Genomic DNA, 24794 nt, shown 5'->3' on the forward strand with positions numbered 1-24794 from the left:
AGATTTTGATCCAAAATGATATCACAACTTATATGAATCCTTGATGAATGATCATGGTGCCCAAATTCTTCAAGAATGGTCACCATCTAGCTCAATGGCTGATTTTGACTGTTTGACTGATGATTGCTTCAGCTGCAAGTAACATGGTTAGATGACAATATTTTTGTACTTTTTGGTTAGTAAACATATGAAAAGCAATGATATACAAATGCAATACATGCTTGGTGATCAAGAACCACACTCACAAGGTATCCCACCCACTAGGAGGGAAGCTAGGGCATGCAATGATCCTTGAGGCTATGATATGATATGATATGAGCCATGAGGGATCTTAGGGCAAAAATTGGGGTCTTACAATATGGTAGTGGGATTTACTTGTGTTTAGTCCACAACGATGCATAAGAAGTCAAGGGAAGTAACCACATTCATTGAATATGAAAGAATCAATTGTTCATTCCTATGAGGTTTCTATTTACGAGAAGGTCTTGGAATAATGTCCAAGGGGGATATAAATACCTCAACATCTCAGTTGAAGGGAGAAACCTAACTCGAACACAAAACTAGACATATACAAAGCTTTTCACCCCTACGTGAGTTAGCTCTCAACTCGACAATAAACATTAATGTCTCTAACAAACCTTAATCATTATTGGTTATCATGTGTTTGTACGTTTAACAAGTACAATTAGCGCCCACTGTGATGCCCCGAGAAAGCTAACCTCGGTCGCACTCATCGTTACTCACTATTTCTTTCACCATCTTCTCACGAGGATGTTCAAGCAAAGTTCCGAGAAGACCATAAAACCATTTATTGAGGTTTCTGTTGGTGTAAGCCCTAGAGGCCAATACTTTTTGTACTTGTATTGAATTATTTATTAATAATAAAAAGGCTTTTTTCTTTATTATGTTTGTTTAATAAAGTCCCTAGAATAGCTAGTCCGTTTAATGTATCGAGTGTGACTTAATCATGAGATCTCATTAAACATAAGGACACTACTCTTAAAGTATCCGTAGTCGATCTTTGTTGTGAAGTGGGATAAAATTAAAGCATTAAGACTATTATGTATATAGACTGATGATCACATCTCATGGATCATGGATAAGGAGTTATCAAGCCTTAAACATAAGTATGGATATTGACAGTAATATTTATATTGGATTGACCCGGTATGAGAATACTATATAAAATGTTATGCAAAGTGTCATAAGTTATTCTCATGGTGATAATGGTGTATACCACCCTTCAACCTGAAACCACTATGGACCCTAGATGTAGAGTCGAGTGCCTTATTGCTGATCAAATGTTGCCCGTAATTGGATGACCATAAAGACAGTTGATGGGTACTCCACGAAGAATGCTGAGGGACATGAGTGACCTAGATGGAATTTTCCCATCCTGCGTAACAGGATAAATGTCTACGGGCTCAATATTGAATTGGACAAGGATGACACGGTCTATGTCTTGTGTTCAATATAGAGAAAAAGGCAAAAGGGTAATTGTACACATAAGTATTATCACAAAAGGATTTGTCAGATCACATGACATTTTCGTGTCTTGGGTAGCAGTGATGTGTTGCTAGATACCACTCACTGTTTATTATGTTAAATACGTGATTTAATATAATTGCCAATGCCGCGAAAACCTATAGGGTCACACACAAAAGGACAAATTGATGAGAGATAGAGTAACTAAGGAACACCGTAAGGTACATTGCACTTAAGTGAATTATAGAACATCGTAAGGTACGGTGTACTTAATTAGAATACGAAATATGGTAAGGTACCATGCGCTTAAGTGATTTTGGCATATTATAAGATATGGGCCACATACACTTATGTGGGCTTTTTAGCTTGCAGCCCACACAAGTGGTTCTATAAATAGAACCCTTGTGCAGAAGAATTTGTGCAGTTGTAATTTCGTTTCTCTCTCTCTCTCTCTCTCTCTCTCTCTCTCTCTCTCTGTCTCTGTCTCTCTCTCTCTCTCTCTCTCTCTCACTCAAAGCCTTCATTCGTAGCAGCTAGCATTAAGATCGAAGGAATCCGTTCGTGTGGACTGAGTAGAGGCGTTGTCAACGTTCAACGTTCGTGACCGCTCCGTAGATCTGCATCAAAGGTTTCAATCGCCACAAGAGGTAACGATTTTATCACTGATCATGCCCATTCGTAAGGATCACTAAAGGATTTTTTTTAAATTTCGATGCGTTTTGGATCGCCATTCTCCTTCAGTGGTATCAGAGCCACTTACGAAACCATGCATCTGATAGCTGTTTATTTTCTGTATTTTCTATATTAATACGATTAAAAGACAGAATGAATCAAAGAATAAATGAGTAATTAAATTTGGCATCATGTGTGTACGATTGGGATGATTGATGTTGACTATGCTTCGGAATCCGACGTTAGTATGGTGAAGCAGCGATACATCGATCGTTCATAGGTTATGCAATTGAGATCGATCAAGTTATATATATGATATAAGTAAACTTGATGCAAAATACGGTATATATGATATATTGTTTCTATTTCGTTCATTCAAACATTTAATGGTTGTTTTCCTTTGAGCGACCAATAGTCATTTGCTTCTTGATCCGACATTAGTATGGTGAAGCAATGACGTGTTGATCAATCATACTGAATTAACAATCGAGGTGTGTTTGACGGTCTAAAATTGGTGCATTAGGGTTAATGACGGCACAAGGGTTGTGTTGTCAAAGAGTTATGCGATTAGGGTTGTGACTGTGCAAGAGTTGTGCTTTAAAGTATCAAGTGTTGATGCGAAAAACGACGTCGATTTCAAATGAATTATTCATTAAAATTTTACGCTGACCGGGCAACGGAACCCCCGGCTAACTTTACGTAGTGTGATCGGTCGCCGAAATTTAATTTGGTTTTAATTAATTAACAGAATTTAAATTAATAATAATAATGTGTTTATTATTATTGTATTGTGTTGATCGCTTATCGCCTTAGTTTTCCTTTATTTTATTTTCGGATTTTAAAATACGACTTCTGTGTCATGCCTCTCTTTTAATCTCTTAATGTAACGTCTTTTCTCATCTCACTCCCTCGTATGTAAAACGAGTTTCTTTTATGTAATGTAATGTTATGAAGAAAGATAAGAATACAATATCAAAGGAGGACAACCTTGATGATCTTGCTTAGAGAAGCTTAGATCGTTATTAGGTTAGCTTAGGTTCTCTCATTGGCTTGGGAGAACAATTGCGCTAGGGGCCATAACTATTTCACTATGTATGTTGATGCATGTGAATGTATGTTGATGCATGTGAGAGACGATTTATATGATAAATAAGCCGGTGAGATCAGAATAATTGCAAATTCCCTCAAATTAAATGTTAAGTTTATGCTTTCCAAGTTTTAGCACTCACCAAGACTAGTATCGAATAATGTAGGTTTCTCCTACGCGAGGTGCATATTCTATATTAGTAAGGTGCGATGGGATAATTGTAATATCCAATTGCTAAAACAATGGGTCAAACTTAACTAAACAAATTATAATAATATTATATATGTTTAGAAGCAAGAGTTGGAAATGATCCATGTGATGAATTGGAATAAGGAGTTATTCACCCAACTAAAATATTCGAGAGTTGTATTAGATACAATTGGAAGGGGTTCCTAGCTAAATAACCTAGTTTTGTGTAATCCGCCTACGCGGACTTAAAACAAAGTGAAATGTGGATCTCGACCCATTAGAAAATCTTCCAACGGGATTATCCGAATCAAATGGTGAGGGTCATTTGTTTTGAGTAAAATAGTGGGAGCATATTTAATTAATGGCCTAATTAAATATGTTATTGATACTTATATTTTCATTATTTTCATGTAGATTACCATGAAAACAAACACCTTTAACAACATTTTGCGATCAATCCTTAACAAGGAAAAATTGTCTGGGATAATTTTTTTGGATTGGCACCGAAATCTGAAGATTATCCTTAAACATGATAGAAAGCTGCATGTCTTGGAGAAACCTTTTCCTGAAGAGGAACCTCCTAGTTCTGCACCTAAGGCAGAAAGAGATGCTTATAAGAAGCATGTTGATGATGCCAATGAAACTGCTTGCCTCATGCTAGCTACCATGAACTCAGAGTTGGAAAAGCAACATGAGAACATGACAGCGTTCGATATGATCGAACACCTGAAGATGCTCTATTAAGAGCAAGCAAGGCATGAAAGGTTTGAAGTTTTAAAAGCCTATTTTCAAGGCAAGTTAGATGAGGGAGCCCATGTAGGTCCCCATATGCTCAAGATGATTGGGTATGTGGAGAACCTTGAGAGGTTGGGTTTTCCCCTCGGAAAGGAATTGCGACTGATTTGATCTTGAAATCGTTGCCAGATAGAATCAGTCAATTTATCCTTAATTTCAATATGAATGATATGGACAAATCTCTTCCTAAACTTCTAGCCATGTTAAGAACTACTGAGCAGAATCTGAAGTCAAAAGGGAAGTCCATTCTGATGACCGGAAATGGAAAGAGACAGAACAAAAGACCCACTAAGCAGGGTGATAAAGGGAAAGGCAAGGAAGTTGCCAAACTCAAACCCATTGCTCCTGCTTTGAAGCCTAGTGGAGGCATAGCAAAGGAAGGCACCTGTTTTCATTGCGGTAAGACCGTACACTGGAAGAGAAATTGCCCAAAGTACCTAAAAGATAAGAAGAATGGAGTAGAGACTTCAACTTCAGGTATTTTTGTTATTGAAATTAATTTTATCTACTTCTGCATCATGGGTATTAGATACTGGATGCGGTTCTCACATTTGTACCAATGTGCAGGGGCTAAAAAGGAGTAGAGATTTGGAAAAAGGTGAAGTTGACCTACGAGTTGGCAATGGAGCAAAGGTTGTTGCTTTAGCCGTAGGAACTTATGTATTGACTTTACCTAGTGGTTTAATAATTCAGTTAGAGAACTGTTATTATGTACCTGCAATTAGCAGGAATATTATTTCCGTTTCTTGTTTAGACAAGTTTGGTTTTTCATTTATAATAAAGAACAATTGTTGCTCCATTTATTTGAATGATATATTCTATGCTACTACACAAATGAACAATGGACTATATGTCCTTGATCATGAAATGCCTATTTATAACATTAATACTAAAAGGATGAAACCTAATGAGTTCAATCCAACTTACCTTTGGCATTGTCGATTAGGCCACATAAACGAGAAACACATTTCCAAACTCCATAAAGATGGACTCTTTGACTCTTTTGATTATGAATCATATGAGACATGAAAATCTTGTTTAATTAGAAAGATGACAAAGTCTCCATTCACAGGAAAAGGTGAAAGAGCTAATGATCTTTTGGCCCTCATACATACTGATGTATGTGGACCACTGAACATACCAGCCAGAGGAGGTTTTTAGTACTTCATCACATTTACTGATGATTTCAGTAGATATGGTTATGTGTATTTAATGAAACACAAATCGAAGTCCTTTGAAAAGTTCAAGGAATTCTAGAATGAAGTACAAAACCAAATAGGTAAGAATATTAAAACTCTTCGATCAGATCGAGGTGGTGAGTATTTAAGCCTAGAGTTTGATGACCATCTAAAAGAGTGTGGGATCCTATCCCAACTTACTCCTCCTGGAACACCCCAATGGAATGGTGTACCTGAGAGAAGAAATCAAACCTTGTTAGACATGGTCCGATCCATGATGAGTCACGCCAATCTTCCAAACTCCTTTTGGGGACATGCACTATTGACAACAGATTACACACTTAATCGTGTTCCATCCAAAAAGGTTGAGAAGACACCATATGAGATATGGAGTGGTAAGAAATATGTCTTACATGAAGATTTGGGGTTGCGAAGTTTATGTGAAACGACAAATTTCAACTAAGCTTGAGCCCAAATCTGATAAATTCTTATTTGTGGGGTATCCTAAAGAAACAAGAGGGTATTACTTCTACAATCCTTCTGAGGGCAAAGTGTTTGTCGCTCGAACTGGAGTTTTCCTAGAAAAGGATTTTATTTCCAAAGGAATCAGTGGGAGGAAAGTAGAGCTTGAATAAATTCAAGAATCACAAAGCATTGATACACATATGGAGGATTTATAGCAGGAAACACAAGTAGTTATGGAAGAGCAACCTGCTCAAGTAGAACAAGACCAGCGTAGGTCAAGCAGGATACGCCACCTACCTGAGAGATATGGATACCTAATAACTGATCAAGGTGATGTATTACTCATGGATCAAGATGAGCATGTGACCTACCAAGAGGCCATAACTGGTCCCGAGTCTGAGAAGTGGCTAGAAGCCATGAAATCTGAAATGGATTCCATGTACACAAACCAAGTTTGGACCTTGGTAGAGCCTCCTGTAGGAGTTAACCCTATAGGATGCAAGTGGATCTTCAAAAAGAAGACTGACATGGATGGTAAAGTACATACCTATAAGGCAAGACTGGTTGCAAAAGGATATAAACAAATTCATGGGGTTGACTATGGTGAAACCTTTTCACCAGTTGCAATGCTTAAATCTGTTCGAATTTTACTTGCTATCGCTGCATATCATGATTATAAAATTAGGAAGATGGATGTCAAAACTGATTTCCTTAATGGGAATCTTCTTGAGGATGTGTACATGACACAACCTGAAGGATTTGACATACCAGAAGAAGCCCAAAAGATATGTAACTTACAAAGATCAATCTATGGATTGAAGCAAGCTTCCAAAAGTTGGAATCTTCGTTTTGATGAAAAAGTAAAACAATATGGATTCATCAAGAACGAAGATGAGCCTTGTGTCTACAAGAAGGTTAGTGGGAGCATGATCGTTTTCCTGGTATTATATATAGATGGCATATTACTCATTGGAAACGATGTCCCTACCCTGCAACAAGTACAATCTTGATTGTGGAAATGCTTTTCTATGAAGGACCTAAGTGAAGCAACCTATATATTAGGAATCAGGATCTATAGAGATAGATCATAAAAACTGCTTGGCTTAAGTCAGAGCACATACATAGACAAAGTGTTGAGACGCTTTAATATGCATGATTCCAAGAAAGGATTCATACCTATGCAACATGACTTGTGTCTATCAAAAACACAATCCCCTTCAACTAAGGAAGAAAGGGATCGCATGAATAAGATTCCATATGCATCTACAATAGGATCTATCATGTATGCCATGTTATGTACTCGACCAGATATCTCGTATGCTTTAAGTGCAACGAGTAGGTACCAATCTGATCCCGGTGATGCTCATTGGGTAACCGTCAAGAATATCCTTAAGTATTTGAGAAGGACTAAGGACTCATTCTTGATATATGGAGGTCAGGAAGTGCTTGATGTAATTGGATACACCGATGCTAGCTTCCAGGCAGATAAGGATGCCTTTAGATCACAATCTGGTTATGTGTTTTGCTTAAACGGTGGCGATGTGAGCTGGAAAAGTTCAAAGCAAGATACAATTGCCGATTCTAAAACCGAGACCGAGTATATTGCTGCCTCAAGTGCAACAAAGGAAGTTGTTTGGATCAAAAAGTTCATTAGTAAACTTGGCATAGTTCCTAGCATTGTGGATCCCATTGGTCTCTATTGTGATAACAATGGTGCTATCCCACAAGCTAAGGAGCCTAGATCTTACCAAGGATCCAAACACATACTTAGGCGTTATCACCTCATTTGAGAGATAATAGATAGAGGAGATGTGAAAATATGCAGAGTACCTACACTTGACAATATTGCTGACCCACTGACGAAGCCTCTTGCGCAGCAGAAGCATGATGACCATACTAGGTCTATGGGCATTAGGGGTATGCCTGATTGGCTCTAGTGCTAGTGGGAGAATGTTGGTGTAAGCCCTAAAGGCCAATACTTTTGGTACTTGTATCGAATTATTTATTAATAATAAAAGGATTTTTCTTTATTTTGTTTGTTTAATAAAGTCCCTAGAATAGCTAGTCCGTTTAATGTATCAAGTGTGACTTAATCATGAGATAACATTAAACATAAGGACATTATTCTTAAAGTATCCGTAGTCGAGCTTTGTTGTGAAGTGAGATAACATTAAAGCATTAAGACTATTATGTATGTAGACTGATGATCACATCTCATGGATCATGGATAAGGAGTTATCAAGTCTTAAACATAAGTACGAATATTGAGAGTAATATTTATACTGGATTGACCCGCTATGAGAATACTATACAGAATGTTATGCAAAGTGTCATAAGTTATTCTCATGGTGATAATGGTGTATACCACCCTTCGACCTGAAACCACTATGGACCCTAGATGTAGAGTCGAATGCCTTATTGCTGATGAAACATTGTCCGTAACTGGATGACCATAAAGACAGTTGATGGGTACTCCACGAAGCATGCTGAGGGACATGAGTGACCTACATGGAATTTGCCCATCCTGCATAATAGGATAAATGTCTACAGGCCCAATATTGAACTGGACAAGGATGACACGGTCTATGCCTTGTGTTCAATATAGACATAAGGGCAAAAGGATAATTGTACACATAAGTATTATCACAAAAGGATTTGTCAGATCACATGACATTTTCGTGTCTTTGGTAGCAGTGATATGTTACTAGATACCGCTCACTGTTTATTATGTTAAATACGTGATTTAATATAATTGCCAAGGCCGCGAAAACCTACAAGATCACACACAAAAGGACGGATTGATGAGAGATAGAGTAACTAAGGAACACCGTAAGGTACAGTGCATTTAAGTGAATTATAGAACATTGTAAGGTACGGTGTACTTAAGTAGAACACGAAATATGGTAAGGTACCACGTGCTCAAGTGATTTTGGCATATTATAAGATATGGCCACATACACTTAAGTGGGATTTTTAGCTTGCAGTCCGCACAAGTGGTTCTATAAATAGAACCCTTGCGCAAAAGCATTTACGCAGTTGTAATTTTGTTTCTCTCTCTCTCTCTCTCTCTCTCTCTCTCTCTCTCTCTCTATCTATCTATCTCTCTCTCTCTCTCTCACTCAAAGCTTTCATTCGTAGCATCTATCACTGAGATTTAAGGAATCCGTTTGTGTGGACTGAGTAGAGGCGTTGTCACCGTTCAACGTTCGTGATCGCTCCGTAGATCTGCATCAAAGGTTTCAACCGCCACAAGAGGTAACGATTCTATCACTGATCATGCCCATTCATAAGGATCACTAAAGGAGAATTTTTTAAAATTCCGATGCATTTTGGATCGCCATTCTCCTTCAGTTTCCCCAAGGGGGAACCTAACTCCTACATAGAAGGTACGATCGACAGGTATTAATAGCAAACATCAAATTTGCTAAAGCTCTCAGAACCTCCGGGAGAAATCGAGAACCCAAAATCACCTTTTTCGAGAGAAGACATAGTCGGTGTTCTCCCCTACAATAATGATCTCATGGTCATCAGAATTCACTATGTTAATTAGGATGTGAAACGAGTGTTGAATGACCTTGTAAGCTCAGTAGGTATCCTATTTTGGAGCACCATCAAGGGGATCCATCTTGATCCCAATAGAATCTGAGCCTTTCAAGGATCCGTGGTTAGCCTCCAAGTGAGCAGGTACATGTCAATAACTACATCACACTTAAAACAACATTTGGCTCTATTATTTTTTATTGACTTGGAGAAGGCGTATGATAGAGTGCCTAGATATATTTTGTGGAAAGCCCTAGAGAAAAAAGGGGTTAGGATTGCTTATATTCGATACATCTAATATATGTAAGAAGGGGTATCGATTAGAGTGCAAACACAAGGTGGAGAGATAGACGATTTTCCCATTACAATTGGTTTGCGTCAAGGTTCAACCCTAAGCCTATACCTTTTTACCTTAATTTTGGATGTACTCACAGAACATATCCAAGAGCTAGCACAAAGATGCATAATTTTTGTCGATGATATATTTATTTTTGGAGAGCCGAATGAGTATTTAAATGAGAGGTTAGAAACTTGGAGACAAGCTTTAGAAACACATAATTTCTGCCTATGTAGAAGTAAGACGACATATATGAAATGAAAATTCAACAAAAGAAGAAGTGTTTCTAACGTAGATGTGAAATTTGGAGACCATATTATCCCTCAAGTAACACGGTTTAAATATCTTGGGTACGTAATACAAAATATTTGAGAAATATAAGGGGATGTAAACCATCGAATTCAAGTTGGATGATTGAAATGGAGAATGACATCAAGTCTTTTATATGATGCAAAAGTATTATTCAAGTTGAAGGGAAAGTTTTATTAGACTGCGGTAAGACCTGTGATTTTGTACGAGACAAAATGTTGGACAATTAAAAATCAAAACGAGAATAAAGTAAGTGTAATAGAGAGTAGGATGTTGTGGTGGATGTGTGGTATAACTCAACATGATAGAATTAGAAAGGAAAATATTAGAAAGAATGTCGGTGTAGCGTCTATAGTGGAGAAGGTGATGGAAAATAGACCAACTTGGTTCAGGAATGTAGAGAAAATATTGGTAGATTTTGTAGTAAGGAGTGTATACCAAATATAGAGAAAGTAAACAATTATAGGAAGAGGAAGACCTAGAAAGACTATCAGAGAAGTTATTAAGAAAGATCTCGAGAGTAATGATTTGGACATAAACATGGTCCTTGAAAGAACATTATGGCGAAAGTTGATCTATATAGTCGACCACACTTAGTGGGATAAGGCTTAGTTGTTGTTTTACTTTTTATTTTTTGTAAGTTTAAGGAGTGCCTTAGAGGGAGGGTGAATGAGGCACTTAGACGATTTTCCGGATTTTTTACGGTTTATTGATTTTTACTTTCTTGAGATGCTTATGTAATGAAAAGCGGTAAAGTGCGGAAAGTAAAGAACACCACGATGTATAGTGGTTCCCCTCACAGATCGAGAGTACTCCACGCCCCTTTCAACACGAAAGAGAATTCACTATAATGTTAGATTCCTAGACAAGACACCTTAAGGTATTTCTATCTAATTCTAACACACCAAGAACAATCCTCTTGGATTTACAATGTTTAAAGTCCAATCGAGACTCAAATTTTCACAAAAGGACCTCTTGCATCCACACACCGGATAACAAGGATAAAATCTTACAAACTTATTCTTAACAATCCTAAAAATAAGTTGTAATCAAGAAATACAATTCTGAATTTTTGTAGAAGATGAAATAGTTGAATATTTGAAGTATATCAATTTATCAATTGATCTTCTCCTTTGTAACACTCAATTCTCACAATAATTATACAAGTGTTCTTTGTATGAAATGAAACTATGATGCTTAAAAAGAAAGTTTATGCAAGGTTTCACTCTTAAGAAAATTTGGAAGAACACTTAAAATATGTTTGAAAGAATATGAGTAATTGATTTGAAATTTTTGCAAGGAGGTGAATTTGAAATCTGAAAAAATGATCTATATATATTGTCTAAACACCTCCTCAAATGGATGCAATTACCCAAAGGATGCCATGATTCATGGTAAAGAAAATAGAAAAGTTTCCATCAAGAGATGCACTGATTTTTGCCTCTGGTTCAGTGGTAATCGATTCCCTTAATATGGGTAATCGGTTACTTGCCTCCAACGTGCAAAAATATTTGAATTTTTCACAGAGTAACCGGTTACCTTAAAATGGATAATCGATTACTTCATCCCAGATTTGAAAAATAGCTTAAAAATTGAAGTGTTATGATTTCTTTGATGCATAAAAATACTTTCAATGATTATGGCATGAATGAGACATGTTTTGAACACTTGTATAATCATCTAGAGGTCAAGTGTTATACTTATTCATTTGAAACACGAATCTTCATGAGTTTCATCGAGACTTGATCATTTAGTTGAAAACTTCCTTCATGAGCTTGAATCTTGATCAATCCTTTTTGTTAATCAATCTTAGACTTGTAGAGAATTTTGTTGTCATCAAAACATTTGAGAAGTCATGTCTTCATAATCTCCCCGTTTTTGATGATGACAACCCAAAAGAATGAAAGTTCGATCCAAGCACGTTTCTCTAGCAAATGCTCCCCCTTAATTGATGATTTAAGGAGTCTTTTGAAATCTGTATTTTGTTAGAGAGAAACAGAAAACAAAGAAATAACACAATAACAATCTCTTCTCCCCCTTTGTCATTAACAAAAAGGGTGAAATAAGTAAAAATATGCAAACAACATACACCAAGCACAACGTAACACACGAATGAAACAAAAGATAATACAAACATAATATAAACTTCTGGAAGAAACAGTGGTAATAGATTACTCTAAAAAGGGTAATCGGTTACACAGATTAAAAACGCGTGAGAAAGGCAAAAACATGCAGGGTAATCGATTACCCAAAATGGAGTAACCGATTACTCTAAGAGAAAAGTGAAAAATAGTAGCTTTGCACAACCCAAAATATGAAGGATTTCCAAAAAAAATTAAGTTTGACAAGGTAATATACATACTGATGCAATTTTGAGTGAATTTTTTTTTATCAAAAAATTAAATTTTCTTAATATAAAATCAGCAAAAGGCAAAAAAATTTATATATACATTTTAAAGAGAAATTTCATAAAATAAAAAAATTAAAAACTTGTGTACCTTGGCCTCATTATAATGTATAGTGAATAATTATGGAAGATTTATATATCACCTTCATCCGAAATGCCAAGTTCTCTTCGAATCTTATAAAATGGTTCTTTTGCGAGTGGTTTTGTGAAAATGTCCGCTAGTTGATTATGAGTATCGAAAAAAGGTAACTTCGACATCGCCTTTAAGCACATGATCACGAAGGAAGTGGTGTCAAATGTCTATGTGTTTGGTCCTTGAGTGCATGACAGGATTTTTGTAATATTAATCGCACTTGTGTTGTCGCATCGGAGTGGTATGCATCCAAGATCGATTCCATAGTCACTTAATTGTTGCTTTAGCCAAAGATTCTGTGCATAATAACTACCTGCTGCTAGGTATTCTACTTCAGCCGTACTAAGAGCAACACACGCTTGTTTCTTACATGACCATGAGACTAATGCATTACCAAGGATGTGACACGTTCCGCTAGTACTTTTTCTATCTGTTTTACAACCTGCATAATCCGCGTCAGAATAACCAATTAACTTACAAAGACTACCTTTAGGATATCATAAGCCAATGTTGGTTGTTCCTTTGAGATACTTCATGATTCTTTTGACCGCCGTGAGATGTGACTCCTTTGGATTTGCTTGGAAGCGAGCACATAAACAGATGCTAAACATTATGTCAGGACGACTTGCCGTCAAATATAATAAAGAACCAATCATACCTCGATACTTCGTAATATCAATTGACACACCCGATTCGTCTTGATCAACATAGGTTCCGGAGCCCATTGGTGTTGACATTGCTTTACAACCATTCATTTCAAATCTCTTTAACAACTCTTTGCAATACTTTGATTGGTTGATAAAGATTCCGTCTTTTAGTTGCTTGATTTGCAATCCAAGGAAATAGTTCATCTTTCCCATCATAGACATTTCAAATTCACCTTGCATTATCAACGCAAATTCTTCACATAGTTCTTTGTTGGTTGAACCGAAGATTATGTCGTCTACGTAGACTTGAACAAGTAAGGTGTTCCCTTTTATCTTCTTGATAAATAGAGTCTTGTCTACTTTGCCTTTTTCAAAACCTTTTTCACATAGAAAATTACATAGACGATCATACCATACCCTTGGTGCTTGTTTTAATCCATAGAGCGCTTTCTTCAATTTGTATACATATGAAGGATGCTTGAAGTCTTCAAAGCCCGGGGGTTGTTTGACATAGACTTCTTCGTTGATGTAGCCGTTCAAGAAGGCGCTTTTGACGTCCATTTGAAATAACTGAAAATTCATTGAACATGCGTAAGTAAGTAATAAACGAATAGCTTCTAACCTTGCATCTGGAGCGAAAGTTTCTTCAAAGTCGATTCCTTCTTCTTGATTATACCCTTGAGCGACCAATCTTGCTTTGTTTCGAACAATTATTCCATTTTCATCAAGTTTGTTCTTAAACACCCATCTTGTTCCAATAATGTGCTTACCACTTGGTCTAGAAACAAGTTCCCAAACTTGATTTCTCTCGAATTGGTTTAATTCTTCTTGCATAGCAACAATCCATTAATCATCTCCTAGAGCTTCATCAATTTGAGAGGGTTCTATTTGCGAAACGAATGCCATGTTTAAGCATGCATCCTTAAGATTCAATCATGTAGCAACACCTTGACTAATGTCACCAATTACTTTGTCAATAGGATGATATTTATGAGTCCTCCATTCCTTAGGTAGATCATTTTCATTTGACTCTTCTTGAATCGGTTCTTCTTGATTCTTGTTTGAAGTATCTTCTTTAGGAATTTCTACAAAATTATCATCATCATCACAAACAACAATTTCCTCTTTTGAGGGGTTAGATTCGTCAAACTTAACATGCATGGATTCTTCTATATTTAAAGTTCTTTTATTATAAATTCTATATGCTTTACTTGTAAGAGAATAACCAAGAAAAATACCTTCATCCGATTTTTTGTCGAACTTACCAAGGTTGTCTTTGTCATTGTTAAGGACAAAGCACTTGCATCCAAAGATATGAAATAAATCAATGTTGGGTTTCCTTACTTTGAAGAGTTCATATGGAGTCTTCTTTAGGATAGGTCTTATGTTAACTCTATTACTTACAAAACATGTCGTCCTAACCGCATCCGCCCAAAAATACTTAGGAAGATTTGAGTCGCTAAGCATTGTTCTTGCAAGTTCCACCAATGACCTATTCTTTCTTTCAACTACTCCATTTTGTTGAGGAGTCCTTGGAGCCCAGAAGTTATGAAATATTCCTTGATCTTCACAAAAGTCTTCAAAAGAAGTATTCTCGAATTCTCCACCAGGATCGCTTCTTATGGAGGCAATTGTTAATGATTTCTCATTTTGAATTTGCTTTGCATACTTCTTGAACGCTTTGAATGCATCACTTTTCTGCACTAAAAAGAATGTCCAAGTATATCTAGAATAATCATCAACAATAACTAAAGCATATAAGTTACCTCCGAAGCTTCTTGTTCTTGATGGACCAAATAAGTCCATATGTAACAATTGTAGTGGCCTAGAAGTAGACACCACATTCTTGGATGTGAAAGTTGATTTGGTTTGCTTCCCCTTTTGACAAGCATCGCAAAGTCTATCTTTGATGAATTTTATCTTTGGCAATCCAATGACAAGGTCATGTTTTACTATCTTATTCAAGTGCTCCATGTGAATGTGAGCAAATCTCTTATGCCATAACCATGAGTCGTTGTTATTTGCCACAAGACAGTTAACCTTCAAAGAAACATCATCAAGGGGAATCATGAAAATATTATTAATTTGCTCACCTATAAGCATTACCTCTTGTGTGACTTCGAATTCAATTAAACATTCATCTTTTGTGAACCTTATTTTGAATCCTTTGTCACAAAGTTGGCTTATGCTTAAGAGGTTGTGCTTTAGTCCTTCGACATATTGCACATCTTCGATGGATATGAAATTTGGTGCACCTACTTTTCCTATGCCAAGAATTCTTCCTTTGTTTTTATCTCAATTAGTAACATAATCCTTGGCCTTAAGCATTAGATCTGAAAATTTATGCACATCACCGGTCATATGCTTGGAGCACCCACTATCCAAATACCAAAGATTTGATGTGGCCTTCAAGCATACCTACAAAACAAAGTTAAGTTTTGTTAGGTACCCAAATTGCTTTGGGTCTTTCATAATTAGTACCTTTCTCAACCCATATATAATTCCCCTTTGCTACACTAAAGTTTCTAATATAGCAAGCATTAGGTGTATGGCCAATAATACCACAATAAAAACAAGTTGGTTCAAAGTTGCTTTTATATCTAGGAACATATGACATTTTCTTTGTAAACCTTTTCTTTTTAGGATGTTGATGCATAACTTTTGGTGTGTTGACTCTTTCTTTTGGAGATTGATCCTTAGGCCTAACAAAGATAGTTTTATTTGAACTTGGTTTAGAAAATTTGGAGTAGCCAAGTCCACTTTTGTCATTTGAGTACCTTTGTTGGCTAAGAACCCCTTCCAAACCAATTTGTCTTTTTTCATACCTTTCAAGGACTCTTTTAAGTTGGAAAATTTGGAAAGAGAGAGACTCACACTCTAGACATACAAAATTCTTCTTTTCACTAATCATCTTTTGTTTTTCATTTTCAAAACCTTTTTCAACAATTTCAATCTTTTCTTCCAAGGAAGAAATTTGTTTCTTTTGAGATGATATAGTTTTATAAAGAATTTTGCATTCATTTAACAATTCATTAATTGCATCTTGTGCATCATCATCAAAAAGAGAAAAATTATTACTAACCTCTTCTTCATCATCGGAATGATGAGAAACCATTAGCGCCAAGTTTGCACATTCCTCGCTATCCGATCCGGATGAAGAACTAATTTCATTGTCCTCCCATGCAAGATATGCCTTTTTGTTCTTGAAATCCTTCTTGCTCTTGAATCCGCCTTTCTTTGAAAGTTTAGGATATTCCGGCTTTATGTGGCCTTGCTTTCCACATTCGTAGCATGTTATATCTTGCGTAGATGTGATGGTCTCCTTTTTCCTGAAATGTCTATTCTTTTTAGCGTTAAAGGATTTATCATTTTTGTTAAAGAACTTACCAAGCCTTTTAACAAGGAGCATGAAATTTTCATCTTCTTCCAATGCGTCATCATCTTTATCTTCTTTTGAGTCTACCTTCAAGGCAATCCCTTTAGATTTCTTTTCTTGACTTTCATGTTTCTCAAGCCTACCAAGTTCTAACTCATGTTCTTGAAGTTTTCCAAAGAGTGATGCGGACGTCATTGTTAAAAGAATTTTCTTTTCGGAGATAGCCGTCACCTTCGGTTGCCATTCTCGAGTCAATAATCTTAGTACTTTAAGATTGAGATCATCGTTTGTAAATGTTTTTCCGAGAGCAATCAAGTGGTTAGTCAAGTGAACAAATCTCTTTTGTAGCGCCATGATGGATTCTCCGGGCAACATTCTAAACATCTCATATTCTTGACTTAATGTATTCAACCTTGATCTCTTTACTTCGGCGGTGCCTTCATGTGTCTCCACTAAAGTGTCCCATATTTGTTTCGCTGATTTGCATTGAGATATGCGGAAGAACTCGTCCATGCTTAGAGCACTTTGAAGAATGTTTATTGCTTTCTTTTTATTTAAGATTTTTTTCTTGTCATCTTCATCATACGAACTCTTTATCTTCGGAGTACCAATTCTATTGACCACACTCATAGGATTATGCGGACCATCTTCAACGGCTTCCCATATGCATTCTCCTTGGGCTTCTAGATGTGCCTTCATACGGATCTTCCAAAAATCAAAATATTCTTCAGAGAAAAGTGGTGGTTTGTTACTACTTCCACCGTCTTTGAAAACCGGATTCGTGCTTGCGGAAGCCATGCGGATCTTTTAGGAACAGGTTACCTAAAACCTGCTCTGATGCCAATTGTAAGTTTAAGGAGTGCCTTAGAGGGGGGTGAATGAGGCACTTAGACGATTTTCCGGATTTTTTACGGTTTATTGATTTTTACTTTCTTGAGATGTTTATGTGATGAAAAGCGGTAAAGTGAGGAAAGTAAAGAACACCACGATGTATAGTGGTTCCCCTCACAGATCGAGAGTACTCCACTCCCCTTTCAACACGAAAGAGAATTCACTATAATGTTAGATTCCTAGACAAGACACCTTAAGGTATTTCTATCTAATTCTAACACACCAAGAACAATCCTCTTGGATTTACAATGTTTAAAGTCCAATCGAGACTCAAATTCTCACAAAAGGACCTCTTGCATCCACACACCGGATAACAAGGATAAAACCTTACAAACTTATTCTTAACAATCCTAAAAATAAGTTGTAATCAAGAAATACAATTCTGAATTTTTGTAGAAGATGAAATAGTTGAATATTTGAGGTTTATCAATTGATCTTCTCCTTTGTAACACTCAATTCTCACAATAATTATACAAGTGTTCTTTGTATGAAATGAAACTATGATGCTTAAAAATAAAGTTTATGCAAGGTTTCACTCTTAAGAAAATTTAGAAGAACACTTAAAATATGTTTGAAAAAATATGAGTATTTGATTTGAAATTTTTGCAAGGAGGTGAATTTGAAATCTGAAAAAATGATGTATATATATTGTCTAAACACCTCCTCAAATGGATGCAATTATCCAAAGGATGCCATGGTTCATGGTAAAGAAAATAGAAAAGTTTCCATCAAGAGATGCACTGATTTTTGCCTCTGGTTCAGTGGTAATCGATTACCTTAATATGAGTAATCGGTTACTTACCTCCAACGTGCAAAAATATTTGAATTTTTCACAGAGTAATCGGTTACCTTAAAATGGATAATCAATTACTTCATCCCAGATTTGAACAATAGCTTAAAAAATAAAGTGTTATGATTTCTTTGATGCATAAAAATACTTTCAATGATTATGCCATGAATGAGACATGTTTTGAACACTTGTATAATCATCTAGAGGTCAAGTGTTATACCTATTCATTTGAAACACGAATCTTCATGAGTTTCATCGAGACTTGATCATTTAGTTGAAAACTTCCTTCATGAGCTTGAATCTTGATCAATCCTTTTTGTTAATCAATCTTAGACTTGTAGAGAAGTTTGTCGTCATCAAAACATTTGAGAAGTCATGTCTTCACATTTTTGATCTATAAGATAAATCTAATAGCTGAGAATAAGACATAAGAGGGCACAAGAAACAATCACTACAACATTTTGACTCTATGACAATGCAAGAAAACCGTTACGAAATCTAAAAAAAAACGCTGTCTTTAACTATGAGAACAGTTTATAGACCGTGCCAAACTGAAACGTTGCTTTATCCTTTTGCAAAAGTTCTTTTATCCAACGACAATACCTTGTAGAAAACCATTGTTTTGGTTTTTTTAAAAGATCGGTTCACAACATCAACGGATTCACTCTGTTCTAAGATAAAAACAGTTGCAATTGAGGTGTCTTAGGGAATGACTGTCTTTCAAGAAGTAACCGTAGTTCATTTGAAACCGGTCAAATAGATCCTATCATAATTTCTTTTTCAAAGGCTGCAGCAACACTTACTCACTGTTGCAACAAAAGATTTTTTTTAAATGTGTAATCATTTATTTCATAAACATTCTAGGTAATATCAATCATCATTGAAAGTTATTTGTTAATATAATAATATTCAGATACACATTTTAATATTATCTTAAATTTTAAAAAATCATATAAGTATATAACATCATTTATATTATGATATGTCGCTCCTAAATTCAAGGAGTGTTGTTGAGTGATAGATATATTTCACATGTCATAACCAATGATTGTGGCTTTGTGAGTCCGTAACAATGCTCAATGTCTAAACTTACATGATTCGGCAGCAGTATGCCACTACAAAACTGTCTATAAAATCAAATGTCCTGCACTATTACCTAGTCTGATATACATATTTTAGAAATGGAAAAACCAATTGTAAAAATGATTTTCTCATGAAATCTAAAGCAACACTTAGGAGGTTATAATTTAGGTATGTGGTTATATTTTGAAGGCATATTATCAAATAAAAGCTTCCAAGAAAAACACGTTACTTTGTAAAAACCAAAAACATTTTCTTTTAGTTACATAGTTAAGTAAATTGGGTTCCTGAGATTTATCTTATATCAGGAAAAAAACTCTAGAGGTTAATTAGTGAATTGTAATTGTAATGAGAATGGATTGGTTGTGTGTGCTTATTCTGGCTGGGATGACGGAGAATCTTGTTCATACTTGTCTGTTTCCATTGATAGAGTTTTTTATTTTGTGTAAGTGAAATAAGCACTTATTTAATTGGATGTTTGCATTTTTTAAGAGACCGTGTTTCTGATATCCGTGTCACTTCCATATTTGTATCATCTTTTGCGGTTTAATCAAAAAAAAAACATTTCAAAATAATTTCTTTAGGACTGTTCTGATTAAACATGGAGAAATCTTCCTAAAACTTAACCAGGAGAGATCATAATCATCCTACTAATTTATAAGATAATTTATAAGGTATTAGTTGTTGTCTCTTTTCCTTATGGAGAAGGCTTTCTTCTATAGTACTTTACTCATCAATGATCCTTAAAAGTATATTTTTTCGTATCCCTCGTTAAGATGACTCTGGATAACGTCTATCACCCTCTATAATTATTCGATAACGTCTCCTCCATCAATTTATGTAACTCCCATGTAACCATGGAAGCATTTCGTAATTATCCCTTGTGACAGTCCATATGATATCCTAGCGCTGAAGTCGGACCCGACTTGTTCTTCTGTCAGTGATATCACAAGATCGGTTGTCCCTTGTGACAGTCCATATGGTATCCTAGCGCTGAAGTCAGACCCGACTTGTTCTTCTGTCAGTGATATCACGAGATCGGCTCTGACACGCTTACTTTGTATCTAAGTGAACCTTAACTAGGTTCAGACTTGTGTAAGATTATGGCTATCCAGCCTACTTGCATTTTCATACTTGGTTCTCAAAAGCTCGACCTCAGGGAATTCCGGGATGTACATAAGCCCCCCGGTTACGAAGTCCTATTGGATTTGAAGTGTTCGATTAAGATAATCTTGGAATTCCTTCTTTCTTAAACTGCTCTCCTATTCGGCTAGTCATTGGGTGTCAGTCATTTCAATGATGTCAAATCTTTCTCTCTCCTCGTCATGATGGTTTTTATGGGAACTCCCATTTGTTATCATTACTCTACTTCAGTACAATTTTTTGACCGTTGCAAGCTTATTTTAAAATAAAAGGGGACTTGTTCTTTCGCTTGGCTTATTTACCAAAGCTAATGATCCTCCTTCCAAGCGTTTGCACACAAGCTTCTACTTTATGCATTGCTCGATTTTTCTATAATCTCAAGCTCTAGGTATCATTTTCTTTCCCTTTTCACTCTCTTTTTTCACCTTTATTATGTATTTAATACGAGGTTATAATCGTTTGGGAGAATGGTTGTTCCCCTTACTTTCCATTATAGAAATAAAATTTGGAATGATTTCATGAGAGAGTGTGAGGGTCACTTGAGTCGAACGGATTTTGACAGGATTATTAGAGAAGTTTATGGTGAAATTCCTTAACATATCAGTAACACTGACTCAGATTTTTTATCCTCAAATTTCTTGGACACTCTGAGATATTTGATAGACAAAGAGGTTCTAAGCTACAATCATAGTGTCATTGACGATAGCTACATCTCAAGGCTTCGTTCTAATAATATGTTCTTGCAAAACATCATTTGGAGAAATCCCCCTGAAGTCGGTCAAGTGGGATTACAATATTCCTGTCTGGCAGGAGGTAAGTTAGGTAGGATCAATGGCAACCATTGTTTGTGGTCCAAGGTTTTCAAGTGTTTCTCTCTTTTTTATGTTATCCATCGTGCCGATGCCCCTTTTTTGTGTTGGTTGTGAGGTCTTTATATTGATAGCACTCCCCCTCCCCTCACTTGATACTGAAGAGGTATTGATTAAATATTTAATTAGTAACTATTAACCACTTGTAACTTACTTCTTATTAATCATTCTGTAACAGACTCAACATTAACCATTATGTAACTGACGCGTCCCTTGGAATGCGATAACGACTATGACTTGGACGGTCCTTTCAAAGTCTGGTCAATTGAGTCTGGGATGTGCATTGAACTCTCTACTCGTCCTCATAAAAATCTGGGATCTACATACTACCCAACTTCGTAATAACTCATTGACCTTATAAAATTCCCGGGATATACATCGGCCATATCAAAAATTCAGGAAGTATAATCGGTCCTAAAATTTTTAGGATGTACGTAAACAAATCTCCTCCGCCGAGAATGAGGAAGATGTTATACTAGAACCTTGTGTGATTGGTGAGAGGGTATGTATTACTCGACCCAAGAGACTGCCTGATGAGTACTTCTATTTCTACTAAGGGGTAATAGAGGATTTTAAAATTTCTATCCCCTTTACCGAGTTTGAGTATGATCTCCTCAAAACCCTAACTATAGCCCCTTCTCAATTATGCCCAACTGGTTGGGATTTATCAAGGCTTTTGAAATAGTTTGTGATGCAATGGACATAACGCCTATCTTAGGATTATTTTTCTCATTTTTTGAGTTGAAGGGGACAGAAAAAGGAGGTTGGGTTTCTCTAAGCGGGATTCCAGGAAAGAGCTTCCTTCAAGCTTATACAACAAATTATAAGGGTTTTAAGGACAAATTCCTTTGAGTGAAGAGCGGGAAGAGATGTTCGCATGTTATGTATGCATTGGACGGGAACTATCATTTTCTGATTTATTGGTCGAATAGTCTATTGTTGGTCTCCGATTTTGACTATGACAAGCTAAACGCTATGGAAATCCAAACTTTGGCCGTTTTGGATGTCTTCCGGGTAGTGAAAGTTAAGGATTTACTACAGATGGCTAAAGACCCTAAACAAATTTCTAATTTCTTTGGTAATTCTTATATGTGATTTTTTATTTTCTTTTTCAATAACCTTATTAACCTTCATATTTCTTGATTTTTGCTTTGGTATTTTCATTTCATCTAACATGACAAACCTCAAGCTTTCCAAACAAAAGAAACTGATGGTTGAAGCCAGAGCAAGGCGTGGGGATTAGTCTACTTCTAAATATGATATGACAGGTATTCAAACTCAGAACCTCAAAAGGAAAAAATGGATGTTATCAAAGCAGCCCCCGTTGTGTCAGATCCCCTGCCCACCCACCCTTATTCTTCTAGGGTTTCTAAGTTGGGGGCTACAAAGAAATGAAGACTCTGATGAGTGTTGATGTCAGTCAGGCCGACTTAACAATCACTACCTTGATGTAGGATTTAGGTAGTAGTCATCAAACTAACTTATCCCTCAAATTCAAGTTTTGGTCCAACAACTTTGATGGTTTGAGATACCTTTATGACCATTTGAATGCAACTAAGGATGTTGAGAAGGTGAAGTCAATAAGCACTCAACAATTGACCCAAAACCTCAGAGCCTACTTGATGAGTTGTGTAGTCATGACACAAGGTCTATTTGAAGTAGGCGATGCCCATGAAAATAATGAGATTCGTCTTACTAAAGACCTAGCGCAGTTGAAGGATGATTTGAAGGCCCATACCATTCAGGTATAAGAGATAACCAAGCAACTTTTAGAGATGAAGAAACATACAAAGATGTTGAAATCTCAATTGTCAAAAATATCTAAGCAGAAGGAAACCCCTAAATCCAAGTGCTCGGAGCTGGAAGCAACCAATGTCATCTTGGCCCGAGAAGGAGAACATGCTTGGGATCTTAATGAGTCTTTAAAAATGTCTTTGCAAGATGCTCAGGTAGATTTGCTATCCGCTAGTGACGAAGCTTTTAAGAGAGCTCAAGCTCAAGCTTTATGAATCATGCATGACTTGGACATGACAAAGATGGATTTCTTCAAGGCTATGGTGGACGGGAAACTGGTCGACATAGAGGAAGTTTCCCATGAAATGGAGGGTTCTAAAGATGTGGCGGTGAATAATTCAACCCCTGAAGCTCAGGAAGACAACCATCTTGAAGTTTAAATTTATTTATGTTTGTTGTTGGCCATCTGTGGTGATGTGCCCTTTGTACCTTTTGAACAATATTTTGTCTTTCTTCCAGGCGTTTAAGCCCTTTAAGGGGTCCTTTTGATTTATGCCAATGCTATTTTATTATCCTTTTACTTATTTTATTCGGATTTAATATCTCGGTGTCACACCCCGATTTTGACCCTGAATTTCCGATTCAATACATTCATCATAGTTGTTGCATCTCTGCATCTCATAACATGCATTTCATGCCGCATAATGCGTAGAATGTCCGTCAAAATAAATTTTTAGATCTACAGATAGACCGATTGAATCAATTGTCAAATGTGTGTAACAACAGCAGGCGAAAAATGTCAAAATCAAGCCTGCAAACATCAGTTTTATTAATCTACGTTTCGCGTAGTTTAATCTGGTGTGCTTGATTTATTTTTTGGCTAAGTTTTTGGTCACATTTTGATCCGTCTGAGCATTTTAACCGAGAGTTTTCCATTTTAAAATTTGGCAAAAACATGTATGTTTTCGAGAAGTTTATTTCGTGTTGATCATTGTGGTTCAGTCGTTTAATTCTTCGGACACTTTTGCGCTCGATTTTTATTCATTTTTTAGCCTATTTATTTTTTTCTTTTTGTAAACATGTTGATATTCATTAATTAGAATTAAGTATTATTTTGTTTTGATTTTATTAGGTTATATTTAAATTTATTTGATTTTTTTGTTTTATTTAGTTTTAAGTTTCTTTTAACTCTTAAAATATGTCTAGTATATTTTAGGTTTTTAAATATATTTGTAACCATAAGTTCCGATAATATAAGCATTGGCGAATGGAATTGAGAGAAGGAGATAAACCTATACCAATAAAACTCATATGCGACGCAGCAAAGGGGAATAAATTATCTCTCTCATAGCTAGCATCAGATCCAAGTTGTGAGTGTGTGTGTATGTTAGAAACAAAAAAATGGAGAAGTATGAGGACCACTAGTTGCTATCCATCCATTTTTTCCTTGACTCTTCCATTACCTGGAAATAAAATTCTCCCTCCAATAGAAGTGTTCCATGCGCCCACCTCAATAATAGACTCTCTCTTCAAATTTGAAAATTGAAAAACATTTTATCTTTTCTTTCAATCCTATTCTTTCTTTCCCTATTAATAACTCGAGAAGCCTAACGTTTCTAAGCTAACACTAACATACATAACTAACCTAATGGTTCCTGTTGAGTACA

The sequence above is a fragment of the Lathyrus oleraceus genome, chromosome 5 (assembly GCF_024323335.1).
Source record: "Lathyrus oleraceus cultivar Zhongwan6 chromosome 5, CAAS_Psat_ZW6_1.0, whole genome shotgun sequence".
Classification (NCBI taxonomy): Eukaryota; Viridiplantae; Streptophyta; class Magnoliopsida; order Fabales; family Fabaceae; genus Lathyrus; species Lathyrus oleraceus.